This window comes from Heloderma suspectum, chromosome 4 (genome assembly GCF_057233095.1).
Source record: "Heloderma suspectum isolate Gila_16-S chromosome 4, 16-S_ref, whole genome shotgun sequence".
Taxonomy (NCBI): domain Eukaryota; kingdom Metazoa; phylum Chordata; class Lepidosauria; order Squamata; family Helodermatidae; genus Heloderma; species Heloderma suspectum.
The window spans coordinates 232,463,922-232,485,293 of record NC_139461.1 but is presented as its reverse complement, the minus strand read 5'-3'; positions in this window follow the sequence as shown (position 1 = coordinate 232,485,293).

Here is a 21,372-nt window from a genome sequence, read left to right as displayed (position 1 = left end):
ATCTTCACCTGTCTTCAGTGTGTGCGTGCGCGCGCTCTATGCTTTGTTATCTGGAGTTATGCACACAAACCAAACAATTTCTCTAGTCTTCTTAACACTTGTGGTTTGGGGGCTGGGAAGAGATTTTAAAATAAAAAATGAAAACACGGACAAAATAAAATATCCTGAGCCACATTTTTTAAAAAAAGGTTGGGTTAGTTTATCCTGTCCTGGTTTTAACCTGCCAATTAATCTGTCATGAATATATTCTGATTATAATATGTAGATTGGGTGGACAAGTCCACCTCATCTGCATATTATGTTGTATTGGGAGAAAGGGGGTAGATATGGTTTTGAAAATAAATTCAAGGCGCTAGATGGAAATCATTTTTTTTTTTTAAAAAAAATTCTGATTTGGTTTAACATCTTTTCCCCCTTTCTGAATTTTGCTAACATCATTATTTTGTTCACTTCATATTTTTCATCATCATTTGTGTACTGAAATTTACACCAGTTCGATCAAACTCCTGTTTTTCCAGGCAACAGCTTTGTAAAAAGAAAGAAGAGAAAAGAGGAAGTCAATGTACATCGTTTTTAGATTTCAGTGCGAAACGTTTTCCCACCGATGTTTTAATGCTTTAAAATCAAATTTCATTGAATTCATCTTACTACCTGTTGTATGGAAATCCATTGGGTATACATTTATCAAATAACGCCTCCCCCCCACCCCACACACAGAGAGAGAAACACATTTGCGTTATTCTAACCCTAATATTTGGATAAACCCCTCCAGTTTGGCTTTTTAAAAAAGCATGCTAGTTTTAGATGCTCTTTCTATATAACACAACCTTTCACATTCCTAACTGAAATTTCGAAGCATCTGTATGTGAGCGAGAAACGATCACAGGTTTGAGTTATGAGTAGAATCAAACTATCCTCTCTCATTTCCAAGTCAAAATTACATTTCTTCATCAAATTTAAGGTTTCATTTTATTCTCCTTTCCTCCCACAATTATTCTCGCATATTACTGGGGTAAGAATAAATAAATAAATAAATAAATGACTTTTGCATGTTATTTTTTGGATGATTGACAACTTCAAGATTTTTTTAAAAAAGAGATAATGGTGATGATGAAGAAGAATCTTACTGTTTAAGTTTTAAACAGTTAAAAAAAAAAAAGCCTTTCAAGTGCTCACAGACATGTCTTCGGTAAGTTTTTTTTTAATCCTCATTAGTGGTGCAAGCAACGTTTCTGCATGTGAGATATTCCTGGGGTAGATGTTGAATCCTTCCTTCCTTCCTTCCTTCCTTCCTTCCTCCCTTCCTTCCTTCCTTGCAAAATAACTTCTTTGCATCCTTAAAGTGTGGACTGTAAAAATGAAAAAGGGGAGAAGAAGATCCAGTATTTTTGCCTGGATCAGATAGTTCACCATGATGTATAAAAAGTCACCTCGTATTCTAATGATAACAAGGACTTAAAATAACGACTTAACCAAATCAATGCTATACCATCCCCCCTTTTTTTCCTTATGGGGGCAGCGTTTTTTTTTTTTTTAATGGTTTGAAATCACCCCCCCCCACACACACACACACACATTGTCCGTTACTTTGTCCCCTGTGCCAACTGCATTCGTGTGAGACTGAAAGGGGATTAACTTGTGAACTTTTAAAAATCAGAACTTAAATGAGAGGCGAATCTAGGCCACCGCTCATTGTGGGAACCGTTTCTTAAGCAATTAAAGCGAGAAGAAATTCCTCTCAGCCTTTTTCCTTAAAGCTGCTTTCTGAAGGATTTAAGGAGGACTAATGTCCAGTCCATCAAGACAGATTTAAACTGCACAGTGATATAGAAAATCTCCGCTCGCTGTTATTTAAAGGGGCAGTATCACCATTTCCATAAGACCCTTGACATTGTTTCTTTAATCTTGTTTATAAACTTAAACAGATTTAAAAAGCCCCCCCCCCCTTCATGAATTCATTGAAAACATATTTGATGCAGTATTTCAAAAGAAACCTGAGCAGGCTGAGTTTTAAGGATTTTCTGATACCCAAAGTCGGAAGGGTTAGCTGCTGTAGCTCTTGGTTGGACTCCCCAGCCCCCTCCCGCCCTGGTCCCTCTTCAAACTCCTCTTGGGAAGTTCTTCCACTATCTCCCTCTCCCTCTCCCTCCCTCTCCCCACCACCCCTTACAATTGTACTGAGGGAGAGTTTCAGATCCTGAACCCAAAGGCTGACGGTTGTTGTGGGTTGGGTTTTCTTTTCTTTTTTTTGCTGACAATCATGACCGTTCTCCTCTCAGACCTGGGATGATCATGACTTGAGTTTGATGCAGAACAAGGGATACGTCCTCTTCGTGACCTTACTTATTTATTCATTCACCCGCGCACAATTTTATTATAACTTAAAGAGGTAGAACACATGTTAAAACAACGATGCCCCACTCACAGTTATGGGTTGTGGCCAACGTTAGTCCTACTTAGAGTAGACCCATTGAAATGAGTAGGATTTAGGTTAGACTAACATCGGATACAATGTGGATGCAACAGTGTCCTTTCCTTTCCTTTCCTTTCCTTTCCTTTCCTTTCCTTTCCTTTCCTTTCCTTTCCTTTCCTTTCCTTTCCTTTCTTTCTTTCGAGTTACTCAACACTTTCTTGCCCCGGCGCTTTATTTCTCTTTAAACGCCCACGACACCCCCGCTATGTTACAAATCCAAACCATTTTAGCGGGGGCGGCGGGGTGGTGGTGGTGGTCTGCTTGCTTTCGCTAGACAGATTTGGGATGCTGGCGGCGATGAAGGTTTTCTTGAAAAAGCCTACTAAATATGAGATTCGCAGCCCACTTTCGGGGTGATAATTTGGAGGCTCGCCGTCTCTTCTAACTCGCCATTTCTTGATCCGCCTCAGGGCAGCCAACTTTAGATCAGCCGGGCCGAGTCTGTCTGAAGACCTTTCCTTGGGAGCGAGTCTGGCTCGTGCCAGTGGAACTTCACTTCCTGCCTGCGCGGCTGTTTAGGATCGCAACGCTGCGAGCTGGAGCTTTCCCTGTCCCTGCCAGGAGAAGCCAAAGCTGCGGTTCGATTTACGGAAAGAAACGCGACCTGTGCATGCTCTCCACAGGCTAACATACCTGCTAACCTTATCCCAGAAGCCCTTTTCCCCTTAAGCTTTCAAAAAAGAAAGAAAGGGAAAGAAGGAAAAGGGAAGGGGAAAGGAAAAGGAAAAGGAAAAGGAAAAGCCTAACGCGAGCGCCTCGGACTCTCCAAAGGTTGGGTGCTTACAGCTAATTAATAGCCCTAATGATATTTTGCCAACTCGATGAATACATTAGGGTTGCAATCCAAAAAGGGTTTAGCCTCTTTGCCTCTATTCAAGGGTACTTCAACATCTGCTCATTTAAGGGCAATTAATCATTTTGATATATGGTTTAAAATTGACTGCTTCCAAGGGACTTTTTTTTTTTGACAAGAATAACAAAGCAATTTGCCAGAAGCCATCTTCTGGACATGTTATTAGCACAGACTTCATCTTAAAGAGGTGCCCCCCTCTGCCTTCTTTCAAGGTACCTGCTTTAAAGGGGCCAGCCAGTTCTCTGACTTGCTCCTTCTATGCCTCCTCTGATTCACTCCTTTATTCATGACATGAGCAACCGATCACCCTCTTTTTTTAACAGAAAGTGGGCACCTTGACTGCTGTGTCATGTGTTTTATGATTTATATTTCCAGTGCAAGGTGATCCCAGGGTCATGTGGCAGAGGGGGTTTGGTTCTTCCAGTACTTCTGTGTGTGTGTTTTGTTTTGTTTTTTAAATCTTCCTTCTCCGCCTCTTTTCTCCCTTCATCCGTTTTAGCAAAAGGATCAGAAGATCCTGAGTGAAGATTTGATTTGTTTATTTCACCATATTTGTGAAAGAAACCATGTTTCCTCCTCTGCATGCATGCCACACTGTAGGAAAGCACTAATCCTTCTTGAAGAAGTTCCTTGGAGTTCCTTCTGAGTAGACATGGCTAGGATTGCAATGTAAACCAAGGAAGCATGTCCATTTCACTAGAGTCTGGTGCCCCATCAAGAATTTTAGGGCATTTTCACACTTGAATGTGGGATAAAAGTTGAATGTACCTCCTGGTCAACCAATAAAAGTGGTTTATGCACAATGATAACCTTGGTGAATTGAAAATGGGGTGTATTTAATATGGAATAGAAGGCTGGAATCCACGCAGAGATACTCACAAAATACGTTGCACCGAGGATACCCATGGTAAATTGGGTACAGGGTTGTTGTCAGGGCACATGCTCATGGGCCAGGGCCAGCTCCAGGTTTCTGAGGGCCCTTGGGCAAGGTTCCCCCACTGGCCCCCCTCCCTCAGTGAGCCTGCCTTCTCACCACCATTGCCACCAGTTGCGCTTTCTCCTCGGCCTCTTTCTCATCATTGCCGCCACTTGCTGGCTTGACAGGCAGAGAGCCAGCCAGTGAGGAGGCAGCGGCAACTCCTGCTCCTCCTTCTCACCATCCCTGTGGTAAGGGCAGGTGAATAAGCAAGTTGCAGTGGTGAAGAAGAGGAGAAACTACAGGAGGCTTTTGCCCATGGGCCCTTGCTATGGTATGAGACTGCGGCAGGTGTCCCACCATGACTACCCACGACACCGCCCCGCCTGGGGCATTCTCCCCCGGGCACTGGGAGGGATGTGCTCACTGCGTGTGTTCATTTAGTGCATGTGATCCCTGCAAGCCACAAGCATCCTGAGTTAAGCCCAGGCAGTCCCTACGGCAGATGGGAACAATGTCCAAAGACAGGTAGAGCAGGCAAGATTGGCTACTCAACCTAAGGAGCAAAGTGGAGGGTTCTCCCAGGCCACCTTGTTTCTTCCGCATGAGATGAACTATTCAGTCATGTTAGTTTGTCACTAAAGTGCCAACCCATAAAAACCCATGCATTTATCTGTGTGTGCCCTCCCCCCATGCACACACACACACACATGGCCACTTGCTCAAAAAAACCCATGTTGTTGTAGTGAGGATTGGTCAAGCGTTTCCCCCCTCAAAAATGTATTGTAGAAGAATTCAGTGCACCAGTGGCTTGCACTGAGGAAAGCTTGGCTGAAAAAACACCGCTCGCCTGGCCTGGCCTCTTGGAGGCCCGATGCACACATTCCAGAAAAGCACATGGTTCTGTTCTTCTGGATTGGATCACTTCAGATTGCAGATGGGGGATCTATCATCCCAAGTTAAAAACAGACAAAAACACCCCTGCCTGTGGAAAGGTAGCATGTCAGGGTGAGTTTTCTATGTACATAAAGCTTTGATGTGTGGGGGAGGTCTGGTTCAAGCATGCCTTCATTCACCTGCATTTTCTAGTGGTATGGACAAGAGCTGTAGCATATGCTAGAATATATGCTTGTGGGGCTCTTTGTTCACTTTCTTGGTGTTATGTTACCTATCTACATGAAAGACTGCCATCATGGTTAATATGGTCGTTACCATTGTCAGTAATGATGCCAGGGAAACTCTTCATGATTGCTAGGATTTCTGTGGCATGGTTACTGTGGCATATCTTTGGGGCAGCTCTTCACATCAACAGCTTTTTTCAGTGTTGGGTGCCCATGTGATTTATGCCAACAGGATAGCTAATGAACTTGCCTTTGCAGGGCCATGCAAAAGGAAGAGGACTCGAAGAGGGAATTGACATGAGGCATCCACGTAATACAGCACTTACTTTGCTTATGTCTTGTTTTTGGATTCTAAACATTGCAAGAAACCAAGTACGATAACTCATATAGAGTGTATGTGAGTCAGAATTGTTCTGAAGTGTATCAGCCAAGACTTTGTTATCCTTCCTTATCCTTTTATGACATGTACCATAGTTGGTTCATAGAATCACAGGGTTGGAAGGGGCCTACAAGAGCATCGAGTCCAATCCCTGCTCAGTGCAGGAAGCCCGATTCCCAGACGGTCTCCCTTCTAAGTACTAACGAGGGCTAACCCTGCTTAACTTCCAAGAGTGGCTTTCCTCCTGCCTTTTTGGAGTCCATGGCTTCAGTATATTACAGATAAGTTCCCTGTAGGTATATTATTTTACAGTCATTCTGTAAAGCAAGATCTAGAACACTGATCCCTCCGCCCCCCCCGAAAAACCTGCTTGGAAAAAGTTTCCAGTAATGAAAGAGGAAAATACAGCTTGAGATAATTCAACAAGTGCCCAGAAACAAAATACCTTATCAGAAAATATGTGTCATCTTTTTCACTCTCCCTTTCTCTCCCAGCTGCATATAACTCTATCTCTAGAACTAACAGAGTATCAAATATATTTTACAAGAGTTTTACCTACCGGTGACTTGCTCTTTATTACTAGATATGGGGAAAATCAATATGTCCATAACTAGAAGATCATTTATTTTGTTTTTGGAGGCATTTTTCAGCAGTGGGGCTGCTGCTAAGCCTGCAAAGCTATGATGAAGAATTATGGTGCCCTGGCTTAGTCTCCCTCCCTGCTTCCAAGCTATTTATGGAATTAAATATGTGTGGATTTTCAGGCCCAGTCTAGTGCACCACTTAGCTGGTTTTTGTATTATTGTAGGGGCAGAAAATTATTTTAGCTTGCTCCATTTTTTAAAGGAGGTGGGAAATCAACGTGCTATAAATAGGGGTGTCGAAGGAATCTGCAACAGAATCGAATGAGTTTGGATTTTGATGAATATGACTTGTGGATTCTGCAGTGCACTGGCTTTTCCTCTGTTGGGCAGATTCTGCTGACTTGCGGACTGTTTTTTCCCTAAGTTTCCTGATTTTGCACAAATTTTGTCATTGAAAAATATGCAACCAATAAAAACAGGCAAAAGTGCACATTTACCCATAGGCTAAAGTGTGAAAATGCACATATGGGGGGGGGATTTTGCACATTTGGGGGCAATTTGCACATTTTTGCATGTGTGCAATTGTGCAAATGCACATCTGCACAAATTCTCATTTGTGCAAAGTTGGGAACTAAACAAAAAACCGATTCCATGGATAGGCAGGCTGTGGAATGGAAATAGCCCAACAATCTGTGAAACACAGATGGAACAGATTCTACACAATCCATACATCCCTAGCTATAAATGGCTATGGCTGACTCCATTTCACCATAAAGGCCATGGACACAATCCACCTGCACATGCTCCATTGGAACCAGTGGGAGTTATGCAAGACCTGTGTGCAGCTCACTCTGAGTCACTGCAAGAAGGCACAAAGGCTTCAATTTCACCTGGGGCTTCCAAGCTGAGAATGGCCTCTCCACATTCAACTAAAAGTAGAGGACTCATCCATATTATTGTGTATGGAAAGGAAGGGCTTATTTACAGAAATGAATGAGGATCCCAACAGCAGAAAAGGGATATGTGGATCTATGAATCAAGGCAGTTAAGAAGGACACCTACTAATGGGGTTTTCTTGTCAAAATATTGTGATAATTTGAAGGGCAGAAATAAATAAATAAATACTACACAGTTTTGAAGGCGAGTGATAAAGAAATTCAAGGAATATCAAAAGAGAGAAATAAAGAAATGTGGCAAGAGAAAAAGAAAAGGAAGAAAGAAAGAGGTGCAAAATTTCATAGAAAGGATTAATTTCAAATGTTGTTACATAATTTAACATTTGCTATCCAGTCCTGGCCACTGCTTGGATAGAAGATTCCCGAGAACAACACATACACCACTCTCTGCTGGGAAGTCATGAACAGAACAATTCTATACATGTCTACTCAGAAGTAAGTTCCACTTAGTTTCATGGGACTTACTCCCAGGTAAGTTTGTATAGGATTGCCACCTGTCGAATATCCATTTTGAATGATGATGATGATTACACTCAGTAGAAAAGTTCCCAAGAAGATCACCAGTTAAATTTCCATGGTTTTCATTCTCATTTTAATGATGTCACTTCCAGTGTGCAATGGAGAGAGGCTCCCATCTTCCTTACTGGCTGAACAGCTCTTTCATAATTTGTTTGGCCTTTGCACGTGATCAGTCCTGGTTGAGGGGTGGGGTTGCATTTGTAGTGTTGATTTAGTTAACTCAGGGTCCACTGAGAAACTCTTTTATGGGCTCCAACTACATTCAGATATGTACCGAAACCTTTGTTTTGCTCCATTTCTTTGGGACTTTTTTATTTGCATGTTTATTTATTGCAAAGCATATCCATCTTCTGCTTTCCCTAGATTTAGCTTTATTTAGAGCAGAGGTTCCCAACCTTTTTGGATCTGTGGGCACATTTGAGATTTTGATAAGCTGCTGTGGGCACCACAACAAAATGGTTTCCATGGAGGGTGTGGCTAGTCACATAATGGCTGCCATGGGGGCCTGGCTAGTCAAAAGAGGTGGGTGGAAGAGAAATAGTGAAGGTAGAGGCTGGGAAGGAGGGGGAAATAGAAAGGCAAAGGGGTGGAGGGGAGAGAAAGAGAAAGGCTAGAGGTTAGGATGGTGGAGAAATAGCAAGGCTAGAGGTTAGGAGTGGGGAGAAAGAGCGAGATAAAAGGGTGAGTGGGAGGGAATGAACAAGGCTGGGGTGGGTAAGGGAGAGAAATGGCATGGAAACTGGTTGGGTGGAGAGAAGTAGCAAGGCTAGAGGCTGGGGGGTGGAGAGACAGCAAAGGGGAAAGGTCTGTGTGGGTGGAAGAAGATTGGATGGGGCCAGCAAGCTAATTCACTCCTTCTCTTCCTGCCTGCTGAACAGCAGCAGGTTCAGGCACAGGAAGGAGAACCTGGCGCCTTACCCTTTTCAAGTTTTTAAAATTAAAAATAATTTTTTGAAGAAGGCAGGATGAAGAGCTTCACGGGCATTGCATTGGCGACCCCTGATTGAGAGAACGGGGCATGTCTAGTAAGTGACCATGTGTCTTTGTCTTTTCTATAGCTGATTTTTTAAAGCATAAACAGCTGGCTGGCAAGTTTCTGCTACCAGCCAGAGCTATGTTTACAGCAGTGTCTGTGTGCAATTAGCACGCCTTTGCCTGTGTGTGTTTTCTTGAGCAAACACTTGTTTTAAGGACATTAGCTGCTGTCCAGATAGATTTTGGCCACAATCCAAAGAGTTACATGGCTACCTTGGCATGCCAAGCATGTCTTTGGATTTGTGTGTGTGTGTGTTTTAACATATGGCTAGCTGCTCTTGGAATTTAGGAAAATTTCAAAAGCAATTTGTGATGGGGGGTGGGGTGCTGATTTAAAAAAAGCCACTGGAGGAATCCTCAAGCAGATATAGATGGATGGATAGATAGATAGATAGATAGATAGATAGATAGATAGATAGATATAGATGATAGATCACCTTGGGTACATTTTCATGCAAATGTAAAATCTAACAGAATTGAATCCAAACAATAAAACACACATACAATCACATAAACAAAATATCTGTTAACGACAGTGTACAAAGCAGCAACCCCTTAAAGCCATTTATTCCCCTCCCACTTCAGAGGTAGAGCTAAACAATATTTGTTTTCACTTGCTGTGTACAACAAGAGGAGGGAAGGGGGAAAGGAGACTTTTCTAGGGAGAATAGTCCAAAGTCTTGGTGCCACCACCCGAAGGCCCTGTCTATGGTTGCTACCCACCTGCAAGCAAAAGCACTCTAAGCAGGACCTCCAATGAGATGTCCACACACTGTCAGGCTCATATGAGAGGAGGCAGTCTTTAGGTATCCTAATCCAAACCATTTGGGCTATTAAAGATCCACACCAACCAACTGAATTGTGACCACAAACCACTGAGGTTCTTTAAGCATAGGTATTTTAAATGGTGTGGCAAGTCCAGGTTGACAACGTTCTGGACCAGATGTCATTTCCAAATGCTTCCACAGGCAGCTTCACATAAAGCACCTTCTGTCCATGACCACTGTCTTCTGTCTGCAGCAGTGCGGGAGCTGCAGGAGTACTTGCTCCTTCTGTGCCACCAAGATAACGGGAGAAGCCAGGTCTATGTGTGGACTTGTCACAAATGCAGTGTTTGTTTTTCACACATGGTCCAGCTGGCGCAACTGTGAAGGAACAACTGTGCTGTGGCTTCCACATTGTTTGGGAAACATAGATACTAGGTGTGAGTCTCATTTGTAGGATCAAGCATGTACAACTGGGAATGTGTCTTTTTGTGTTTTGTAAGTTCACTTTTTAAAAAATTAAATAAGATCTCCACCATGTAGCAGGATCAATTTCCGTGTGTGTGTGTGTGTGTGTGTGTGTGTGTTGCTATGTGGCAGCATAATTCAATTTTGCAGAAAAATCATGCACTTTTTTCAGAAAAGGACTAAATTTACACCAGTTGTGGACTAATACATGAAGATCATTTGCCGATATGGAGGCATATAAGATTGCACATGTATACACACATGCAGCCAATTTTGTTTAAAACTCATATAAAAATCTCACACTTGTTCAGAAAATCACCAAATTTACACCATTTACAGACTAATATATAATAAATTTACACCATTTATAGACTAACATATGTTGTGGCAAAATTGTAAGAATCTATGGTTATATGCAAAAATATCAACTGACTGACTAATATAGAGTATCATTTTCAGATATGGAGGGATGTGGTATTTCACATCTCCACATTCACAAACAATTGAACATGGTATATGATCATGCCTTGTGATACATTCCATGGGGTTTTCTTGGCAAGAATAATGGAGTGGGTTGCCATTTCCTTCTCCAGTGGACCACATTTTTCCCAGTAGTCATGTATGGCTGTGAGAGCTGGACTATAAGGAAGGCTGAGCGCCGAAGAATTGATGCTTTCGAACTGTGGTGCTGGAGAAGACTCTTATGAGTCCCCTGGACTGCAAGGAGGTCAAATCAGTCAATCCTAAAGGAAATCAACCCTGAGTGCTCATTGGAAGGACAGATACTGAAGCTGAAGCTCAAATATTCTGGCCACCTAATGCGAAGAGAAAACTCTCTGGAAAAGACCCTGATGCTGGGAAGGACTGAAGGCAAAAGGAGAAGGGGATGGCAGAGGATGAGATGGCTAGATAGCATCACTGATGCAATGAATATGAACTTGAGCACACTCTGGGAGAAAGCGCAGGACAGGAAGGCCTGGCGTGCTATGGTCCATGGGGTCACGAAGAGTCGGACACAACTGAACGACTGAACAACAACAAATATGATCATGCAGTGAATGATAACAGTTTTATGCTTTTTCCAAAAAAGCACCATATTTACACAATTTGTGGAGTAATACATAGTGATCATGTTCAGATTTGAAAAGTATAATAATGAAAATTATTTAATAATTATACCATATGGAATTGGCTGTGCCTCCATTTGGCTGTGCATGCCTCCATTTCTGACAAGCAACACCATGTATTAGTCTGCAACTGGTGTAAATGTGGTGCTTTTATGAAAAAAGTGAATGATTGGTCAGTTATGATTCTGCATGAAGAATTCATACATGAACAGCAGAATTCTTCACGTAGTCAAAAGTGTCTGTTTACTGCTGTATTCCTTCTATTTGTTTGGTTGTTTGGTTGTTTTTGCTGGAGAGGAGACATTGCTGTTGCAAATATATTCTTTGCACATGATACACAATCTGTAAGGTGTTGTCAGTTACTTAGTGGTTTTTGTAAATACCCTGGCAGTATCACATCCATCAGGTTGGTACAGTAGGCACTGTTTAATTATTACTGGAGTGCTGATTTGCTTTGGGAGCTCAACTGGTTTGATTGCTCATTTGTTTATTATTGCCAATAAACAGATGAATTATCTGCCACATAGCCCTGCATTGAAGTACAAGGCTGCAATCCTATACCCACTTACCTGGGTATAGAACAGAATGGGACTTACTTCTGAGCAGACATGTATAGGGTTGTACTGATGTGTGCCTGATTAAATGCTCTCCTGTGTGGTGAAGAAATTTAATGCTAGAACTAAAATGGATCTGGAGAACGTGTTTGTTTTTTTTTAAAAAATGGCTTAATTGTGTTAATGGTTGTACATACACTTTTTTACACTTGGCATCAATCCTCCCCCCCCCCTTTTGTTTTGTACTGTCCCATGCCTATGGATATTACTATGCCCATAGATATTATTATATACGTTTTGCTCTTGTCTCCTGTTTGTTTGTTTATGTATTTTTTAAAAATAAAACAGCTCCTGCTTGCATCCTTCTTTCTGTACAAAATCTAAAATGCCACAAAGACTTATATAGGATAAAAGAGCTATTCTTTTTTGAAATCACGATGAATCTACTCTCTGGGATTTGAGAAGTCTTTCTGCTATAACTGGGGTTGATGCGAAGCTTAATCAATCAGAGATAATCTTAAAAGAGACAAAATACAAGTATTATGGAGTATTTTGTGGAAGAAAAATCAAAAGGCAAAAGCAAAAGTCAGTTGAAAAGGACTTCAGCCATTTGGCAACATTCATTGTTAGCAGGAACCCCCCCCCCCAAGCTGTTGACTCCATTCTGCTGCTTAAATAGTGCAATCCCATGCATGTCTCGTCAAATATAAATCCCATTAAGCTCAATGAGACTTACTCTTGGGTAAGCATGTATAGGACTGCAGCCTTCATATCACTTCTTTAAGAACAAAGCATAACCATAAAATCCCCACAAACTTAGGGTGGCCATGTGCCCTCTTTCATAGAGGGCAGTCCTCTATTGGAAGGGCTGCCAGACCTCTGTTTGAAGGCACCCACTATTGGAAGTGCTGTCCAGTCCAAATCCAGTTTAAAGATAAAGGACCATCAGAAAGGAGAGCAGCATGGGCCTTAAAGTTGCCCATCAACAGGTAGCACCTGGACAGCAGACTGAACAGGAAGGCACACAGGTCACCTGGTCTAGTCTTCCCCATGATGGTAAAATTGCATTTCTATTAAAATAATATGAAATATTCCTAAATGTGTATATATACATACAAATTAGCTTATGCAAATTGTATGCAAATTTGTGTCCTCTCTTTTTTGGTGATACATTTCCTCTTTTTTGGCAACGCATAAGTGTCTACCCTATCTAAACCATCCATCCCCCATCCCCCAATATCAGTCAAGTGCCTGCTTCTTAGGGCCTATGTCACTGCCCTGTTGCATGTGTGATTTCCTCTTTTTATGTGATAGCTCGCATAAGTTATACTACCTCCTCCTGTATGAGCCTGCCCATACTTTGCATTCTTCATCAGGGGCCCTATTGTATATCCCACCAGCAAGAGAGGTTAGGTTGGTGGTATGAGACAGGGCCTTTTCTGTAGCAGAACCCTATGGACCTCCCTCCCAAGGGAGGTCAGCTTGGCACCATTCATTCCCTATTGCATTCCCCAACCTGGGGCCCTCCAGATGTGTTGGACTACAACTCCCAGCATGCCCCATGCCCTATTGGGTTTTTGCAGACATATGTAATTAATTAATTAATATGTAATTAATGTAATTAATATGTAAGACAGGCAGCAAAAACTGCATTTTTTCACTAGGTCTTTAGCTTTTAAAATGTTCTTGCCTGTTTATTGGTTTATTTTGTGTTCTTAACCTGTTTTGATTTTATTGGAATTCATGTAATTGAACATTGCTTTGAGAGCTCTAGTGGGCAGAAAGTGATGAATAAATACTTTTAATAAATATAATTATTAATAATAACAACAATACTAGGCTAGTGTTGTTGACAATAATTTGAAAAAGGATTTGGAAGCAGTTAAGGAGAGGCATTGATTTCAACAGACCTGGGAAAGAGAACTTAATATTGCTGTATTAAGTACACAACAGAATTACATATGTCTGCAAAAACTTTGTAGGATTCATACTAGATGTAAATTGAAGGGATTCCAGCACCCACCCAGTGATATACAGCAGGTACTGTATCCTGGCTGAAGTATCACAAAGTTTCCAAATGTCATCCTTCTGCCATTTCTGGTTGAACCTGGGGTGGGTGTGGCAAGCTGAAATAATATAAAGCGCTGCAAAACCTGTCCACTAGAGGCAAAATTGGGATGGGATGGCACACTGTGAGTAGCAATCGCTCTTTCAAATTGTCTTCAAGTCCCTAAAAATAAAAAAATAAAAACCTGTCCCCAGCCCAAAGGGCTCATCCTACAAGCAAGCTGTCATTGCAGCTCATAAGATTGGGTTGCAGAGTACCAGGATGAGGGTGGAACTCACTCTGTTGTTCAGCTGCTGAGCCCTGGCTCCAGATGCATTGCTGGCCAAACAATAACCATCACCATGGCCAGGGCAGGCTGGTGTTGACTCATCTGATCCTAAAGGCTGTCAGAGCTCACCTATCCTGATGCAACCCTTTACTAGTGCTGAACCCTCCTTGCTTATCTTCCCATAACCTTTTCCCACAATCGGTTTTCACCTAGCTGAGCTCATGTTGAGCCCCATTGGATCAGAACAAAAGCCTATCTACTCTAGCATCATGTTTTGCACAGTGACCAACCAGTGTGTAGCCAACCTGACTAGTAGCCAAGCCATTAATAGCCTTATCCTCCATTAATTTGTCTGATCCCCTTTTAAACCCACCCAAGCTGGTAGCCTTTACTATATCTTGTGGTAGCAAATTCCATAGTTTTAACTAGGGGCTGTGTGAAGAAGTGTTTCCTTTTGAATGGTGGCCATAAAGAGGCTCATTTATGCAACATTACAAAATGGACCTTTTTACAGCTGCCATTTAGACAAAATCAGCCTTTACGGAAAAGGCCAAGCCACCATTTTGTGCAGAATGGTGGCTCGGTGGAGGAGCAGGACACCACTTGCCACTCACTGGGCACCCAAAGGCCGTGCAGCAGTTCACTGTGCATGGCAAGTAGGGTCGAATAGCTGGCGGGTGTCTGGTGAGCAGCTCACGGCATGGATGGGGGTGAGTTCAGCCATCCCTAGTACATACACTTTAATGGGACAAACTCACCGGTTTGCCAGAAGACTGGCACCTTGCTTTACAATAAGAATATAAAGATTTTGAGAAAGGTTGCCACTTCCTGAAAGGCATTAGTTAAGGTTTGTTCCAGATTCAATAAGGAAGATGAAAAAGATTGCACCAGAGAAATTTGATAATTAAAAATGTTTAATTTTAGCCTTGCAGGTTTTAGTTTTGGTTTGGTTAACCATCATTTCTATAAAAATGGAAATTATTATTATGGAATTTTATAATTCACTTAAGTTTGTTAGTTTGGAATTATTAAGCATTTTATCTGGTCCATTTTTTTAGCCTTTATAATATACTGGATATTTTATCTCTGTTATCTTGTGATGACCTAGGATTATAAACAATAAACTGTGGTGGTGATGATCATTATGATATACTTTAACAATTGTTATAGCTGGGAATGTGGATTAAGAGGATGCCAAAAACCATAAAGAAAAGGTGGGTTTTGAGGAGGGATCTGAAGGAAGAGAGACAGGAAGGATCACATTCATGTGAAGGGAGGCAGTTCCACATGCAGAAGACAGAGTAACTTCAAGGAGCAAGAAACCTTCAGTTGACTGAGGGTGGTAGATCTGGAGGAGCAAAGATCTCAGGTTGGGAAATATCAAGAAATTAAGTCCAAAACTTAGGGTTGTTAGCACTGATTCACCATTATATAGGGTGAGTTTGCTTCACATTTGTTTGAAGGATCACACCCAAGGGGGGCTGTTGCATTAAAGGTTTCACACTGGGACACATGAATTCTGAAGTCTGTACCTGTCTGGCCTTGAGGGATTTGTGAAAATGTGCACCCCAAAGGCAGAAAAGTGGTGGCTTGGGGTGGGGGATTTAGAGAGGAGGAGAAGCAGGGGGTATGGAAATAAACATCTCTCCCCTAACCACTTATCTACTTCAGACTAACACCTCCTGAAGCACCTTTTCTTGGGGGTGGGGTGGCCACTGGGCTTCTGTTAAATGCATCTGTGTATACTGTGTGGTTAGGACCTGAGAAGAGAAAGATGGGACATGGGAATCTCCTGGAACAAAAAAAGTTTGTTCATGTGAATGCCTCAAAGAAACAATCTTAAAGACACCTGGACTGCAGATAAAGTAGGACCCACAACTGGGTTTACCAAGTTACCAGTCTCTGCCAAAAAGAAAAGCTAAGCCGAATAATGATCTACACCACAGCGGTCAACATTTTCTGTGAAGTTATAAATGCATAAATGTTGGGCACATCAATCCTTTCCTTAAAAACAAGAAGGAGCTGTTTTATTTTACAAGAAAGTGGCTTGGAGTCTTCTGCCCTCATCCTCTATTTCATGGCTCTCTGGCCCCCTTGTCTGGGAAAAAATGATTACTCTTTTATATATAGCGTATATTAAAACAGCAGAGAGTTACGTTTGACCTTGTCCTTTTGTTCCACAGACTTGCTGCCGCTGAGGGAGTGCAGTACAACATAGGACTATATGACCACTTTATGACACAGACATGCGTGTGAGTTCCAACATTTCAGCCCCTGAATCAAACCTAATGGGGGTCTGCTAGCTACCCATCTATTACTCCTTTTGCTGATCTATATGTTATGTCTGCACCACCAGCATAATTTCCATGCAATGCTGGCCTGAAGTGATGGCTTGTGTGATATTACACTGGTGTGGAAGCCGGTTCATCTCAGCTGAAGCAGCGCTGACTGCTTCTTCATCTTACCTTTTCATATATCTTCACGTTGTATTTCCAAGCATACAGGCAGGCCCACATGTATTTTGTAACATGGAAATGGATGTAACAGTGCCTTTTGTCAGTGTGATACACTCAGGTGGAAGCAGAGGAGGTTGCTTTGCACCTTGGATAGCTCCTTTAGAGTTCGGACTGGTTCTTACTGAAACCCAGAGCAGATTCACTACCCCATTGGCATTGGAGCCACCAGCCTCTACTGTGTGGGAGTTAATCTCTGAAACAGCTTCTAGGTGCCTGTATAGTTAAATTTGCTCATGTGAAGCTGATTTAGTTTGGAGGGAAATAAGCCCAGTCTGAATTGATTTAACCTTTCCTAGTACAATTCTTCCAGTTTTATTTATCTTCATCATCTTGTTCTGCACCTAGGAAAAAGAAACAAAATGCACAGTTACAAGATGGGGGATATGTGGCTCAACCACACTACAAGCGAGAAGGATCTTGGAATTGTTGTCGATCACAAGCTGAATATGAGCCAACCATGTGATGTGGCTGCAAAAAAGGAAAATGCTATTTTGGGCTGCATTCATAGAAGCATCGCTTCCAAATCCCGGGAAGTACTAGTTCCACTCTACTCAGCACTGGTTAGGCCTCATCTGGAGTACTGTGTCCAGTTCTGGGCACCACACTTTAAGAAGGATGCAGACAAACTGGAGAGGGTTCAAAGGAGGGCAACAAAGATGATCCGGGGACTGGAAACAAAGCCCTATGAAGAGAGACTGAAAGAACTGGGCATGTTTAGCCTTGAGAAGAGAAGACTGAGCGGAGATATGATAGTGCTCTTCAAGTACTTGAAAGGTTGTCACAGAGAAGAAGGCCAGGATCTCTTCTTGATCATCCCAGAGTGCAGGACACGGAATAATGGGCTCAAGTTACAGGAAGCCAGATTCCGGCTGAACATCAGGAAAAACTTCCTGACTGTAAGAGCAATACGACAATGGAACCAATTACCTGGGAAGGTGGTGGGCTCTCCCACACTGGAGGCCTTTAAGACGAGGCTGGACAGCCATTTGTCAGGGATGCTCTGACTTGGATTCCTGCATTGAGCAGGGGGTTGGACTCGATGGCCTTGTGGGCCCCTTCCAGCCCTACTATTCTATGATTCTATTCTATGATCTCCATTTTATTAAAATAGAAACATTTGGTTATCACAAGGTGCATAAATATAGAACATACTATTTATGTGTTACATTTGTATCCCACCTGTATCCCACCTAGGGGTGGACAAAAGTCCCTTACCTGTCCTTGAAGGACGTTCGCAGTGGGGGGGAGGCGCTTCGCTGCTCCCCCCGCGAAGTTCAGGCCGGGGGGGTAGGCTTCCTGCCTCGCCCCGGCCGAAATTCAGGCCGGGGGGGAGGCTTCCCACCTCGCCCCGGCCGAAATTCAGGCCGGGGAGGAGGCTTCCCGCCTCGCCCGGCCGCGAACGCGAAAGTTTTTTTTTTTTTTTTAAACGCCCCCTGATAGGCTACGTGACGATTCACGTAGCCTATCACGGCTAGATCTGCAAAGTCAGCCATGATAGGCTACGTCAATCGTCACGTAGCCTATCACGGGTGACTTAAAAAAAAAAAAAAAGCGCGTACGCTAATGGCGGCCCCCATAGGGAGCCGCCATTCGCGTTCCTTATTTAGTCGCTGTAGTCTACGTAAATGTTTACGTAGACTACGGTGAAAATAAGGGCAACGCTATTTGTGTTGCCCTTATTTTCGCCGTAGTCTACATAAACATTTACGTAGACTACAGCGACTAAATAAGGAACGCGAATGGCGGCTCCCTATGGGGGCCGCCATTAGCGTATGCGCTTTTTTTTTTTTAAAGTCACCCGTGATAGGCTATGTGACGATTGACGTAGCCTATCACAGCTGACTTTGCAAATCTAGCCGTGATAGGCTACGTGAATCGTCACGTAGCCTATCAGAGGGCGTTTTTTTTTTTTCTTTGATTGCAATGGCGGCGGCGGCAGCCGGTTGAAAGACCGGCTGCCGCTCCCGCCCCGCTCGAACACCCGCCGAACCGTCGGCCGGACCCGCCACCGGGAGGGACATTCGGTGAAGGTAAGTCCCGTCCCGGGGGGGTGCGGGGGGCGGGGGGGTTCGGAGGATTTCTCCCCGAAACTTGTTCGGGGGGCCGAACACGTTGGCGCTCGGCCCCCCGAAGTTTCGGGGAGAAATTCTCCGCCATCCCTAATCCCACCACAGAGCTCAAAGTGGCTGACATGGGGTTCCCAGGTGGTGCCCATCAAGGAATTGACTGGATCCAGACCTACTTAACTTCAGCATGGTTGCTGTATCATGTGCATTCACCCTGGAGCCATGTTATGGAATGGTACTTACCTAATTCAGTGCTTGATTTTTCTGCAAGCATTCTAACATGGACTTAGCGCAAGCTTGCACAAAGGCGATGCAAGCAGGCAATAAGAGATGCAAAACAATATTTTGAACAGCATAGAACTAACAAGATCAAGGCCAACAAAAAAGAATTCTTTAAATATATCAGAAGCAGCAAACCAGCTAGGGAGGCCATTGGACCATTGGGTGACAATGGAGTTAAAGGAGTAGTGAAGGAGGACAAGGAGATCGCAGAGAAGTTGAATGAATTCTTTTCATCCTTTACTGCAGAAGATACAGGACAGATACCTCTGCCTGAACTGATGTTTTCACTCAGGAAGGGAGTCTGAGAAACTGAGGCAAATAGTGGTGACAAAAGATGGAGTTATCAACCTTATTGATAAATTAAAAGCAAATAAATCACCGGGCCCAGATGGTATCCATCCCAGAGCTCTCAAAGACCTCAAATATGAAATTGCTGATCTTCTAACCAAAATATGCAACATGTCCCTAAGATCAGCCTCTATACTAGAGGACTGGAAGATGGCAAACACCAATTTTTTTAAAAGGCATCCAGGGGGGACCTGGGAAACTACAGGCTGGTTAGCTTAATGCCTGTTCTGGGTAAATTGGTTGAAGGCATTATTAAAGATAGAATTAGTAAGCATATTGAAAGACAAGCCCTGCTGAAAAAGGATCAATACAGCTTCCACAAAGGTAAGTCCTGTCTCACTAACCTTTTAGAGTTCTTTGAGGGTGTCAATAAGCATGTAGACAGGGTGGTGATCCAGTAGACACTCTTTACTTGGACTTCCAAAAGGCTTTTGACAAAGTCCCTCACCAAAGACTCCTGAGCAAACTTAGCAGTCATGGAATAAGAGGACAGGTCCTCTTATGGATCAGTAACTGGTTAAAGAACAGAAAGCAGAGAGTAGGAACAAATGACAAACTCTCCCAATGTAGGGAAGTAAAGAGTGGGGTCCCACAGGGATCTGTATTAGGACCAATGCTTTTCAACCTGTTCATAAATGATCTGGAATTAGGAGTGAGCAGTGAAGTGGCCAAGTTTGTGGATGACACTAAATTATTAAGGGTGGTTAAAACAAAAAGGGATTGTGAAGAGCTCCAAAAGGATCTCTCCATACTGGAAGAATGGGCATCTAAATGGCAAATGGGGTTCAATGTAAGCAAGTGTAAAGTGATGCACGTCAGGGCAAAAAATCCCAACTTCAGGTATAGCCTCTTGATGGTATAGCTTCCACCAATTTGGATGGCTTTAAAAGGGAGTTGGACAAATTCCTGGAGGAGAAGGCTATCCATGGCAACCAGTCCTGATGGCTCTGTGCTACCTCCAGTACCAGAGGCAGTGAGCCTGTGTACACCAGTTACTGGGGAACATGGGTGGGAAGGTGCCATTGCACTCATGCCCTGCTTGTGGGTTCCTGGTCAACAGCTGGTTGGCCATTGTGTGAACAGAATTCTGGACTAGATGGACCCTTGGTCTGATCCAGCAGGGCTCTTCGTAATGTTCTTATGACCCCCCTTGCCCCCAAGGGATGATAATGTTTGTCAAGACCTGCTAGAGTTTGGCATCCTTTTAACTGACATTTCCTTTTGGCACTGCAAGATTTTGCAGACCCTGAATGCCCCCAGTCTCACACCTGATTGTCTGATGTCTCATTAATTGCCACAACTCTGCCCTATTCTATTCCCCCACCCCACCAAATCTGCTCCATTCTAAACCATTTTGCATCAGGTTGGGACTTGCTTATCAAATCCGGACCAAAAAAAACGACTTTATGCCTCCTCCCCACCTTATGGCATACACATTTTGCCCCTATAGGCTGCAAATTCTGGCAATGAGGGCACAGGACAGTTGCTCCAGTAGTTCTTACTGAGCATGCTCAGATGATTCTGTTATGCTCAGAAACACCAGGTGCAAAAGCTGTCAGAGAGGCAAGTTCTCGTACTGCGCCCGCCCCCTCAAGGAGGCCCAGGCAGTTGTGAGGGGAGGAGTGTGCTCCTCCCTGGCTCTTTTGCATTGTGGATGGGACTGTGGATGGGGATCATGGGACAACAACGACCTCCCCACCAACCCCCCAAATCTGCCTTCTGTACATCCCTCCCAATCTTTATGAGCAGTCACATTGGCCTGTAGCACTAACAAGAGAAAATGCGATCACATCTTAGAAGTTAACTAGTTTATCTCACTGACAGGAACAACAGAAACAAAAACTTACGTAAACAACATTTGGGACATTTTACTACCCCAAACTAAATTCCAATGTATCTCAGGGTAGAAAAATGTCTCCAGACAAATCCACGTGTGTTGCCAGAAGAAGGGCACTTGAGTCAGCTTTCCTGGATCGGTTTTAGCTTGAAAAAAACCTTGAGACATTTTTTATCTCAACATTTTCCATTGACTGGGACAAAACAACAACAACAACAACAACAACAACATCAAAGGA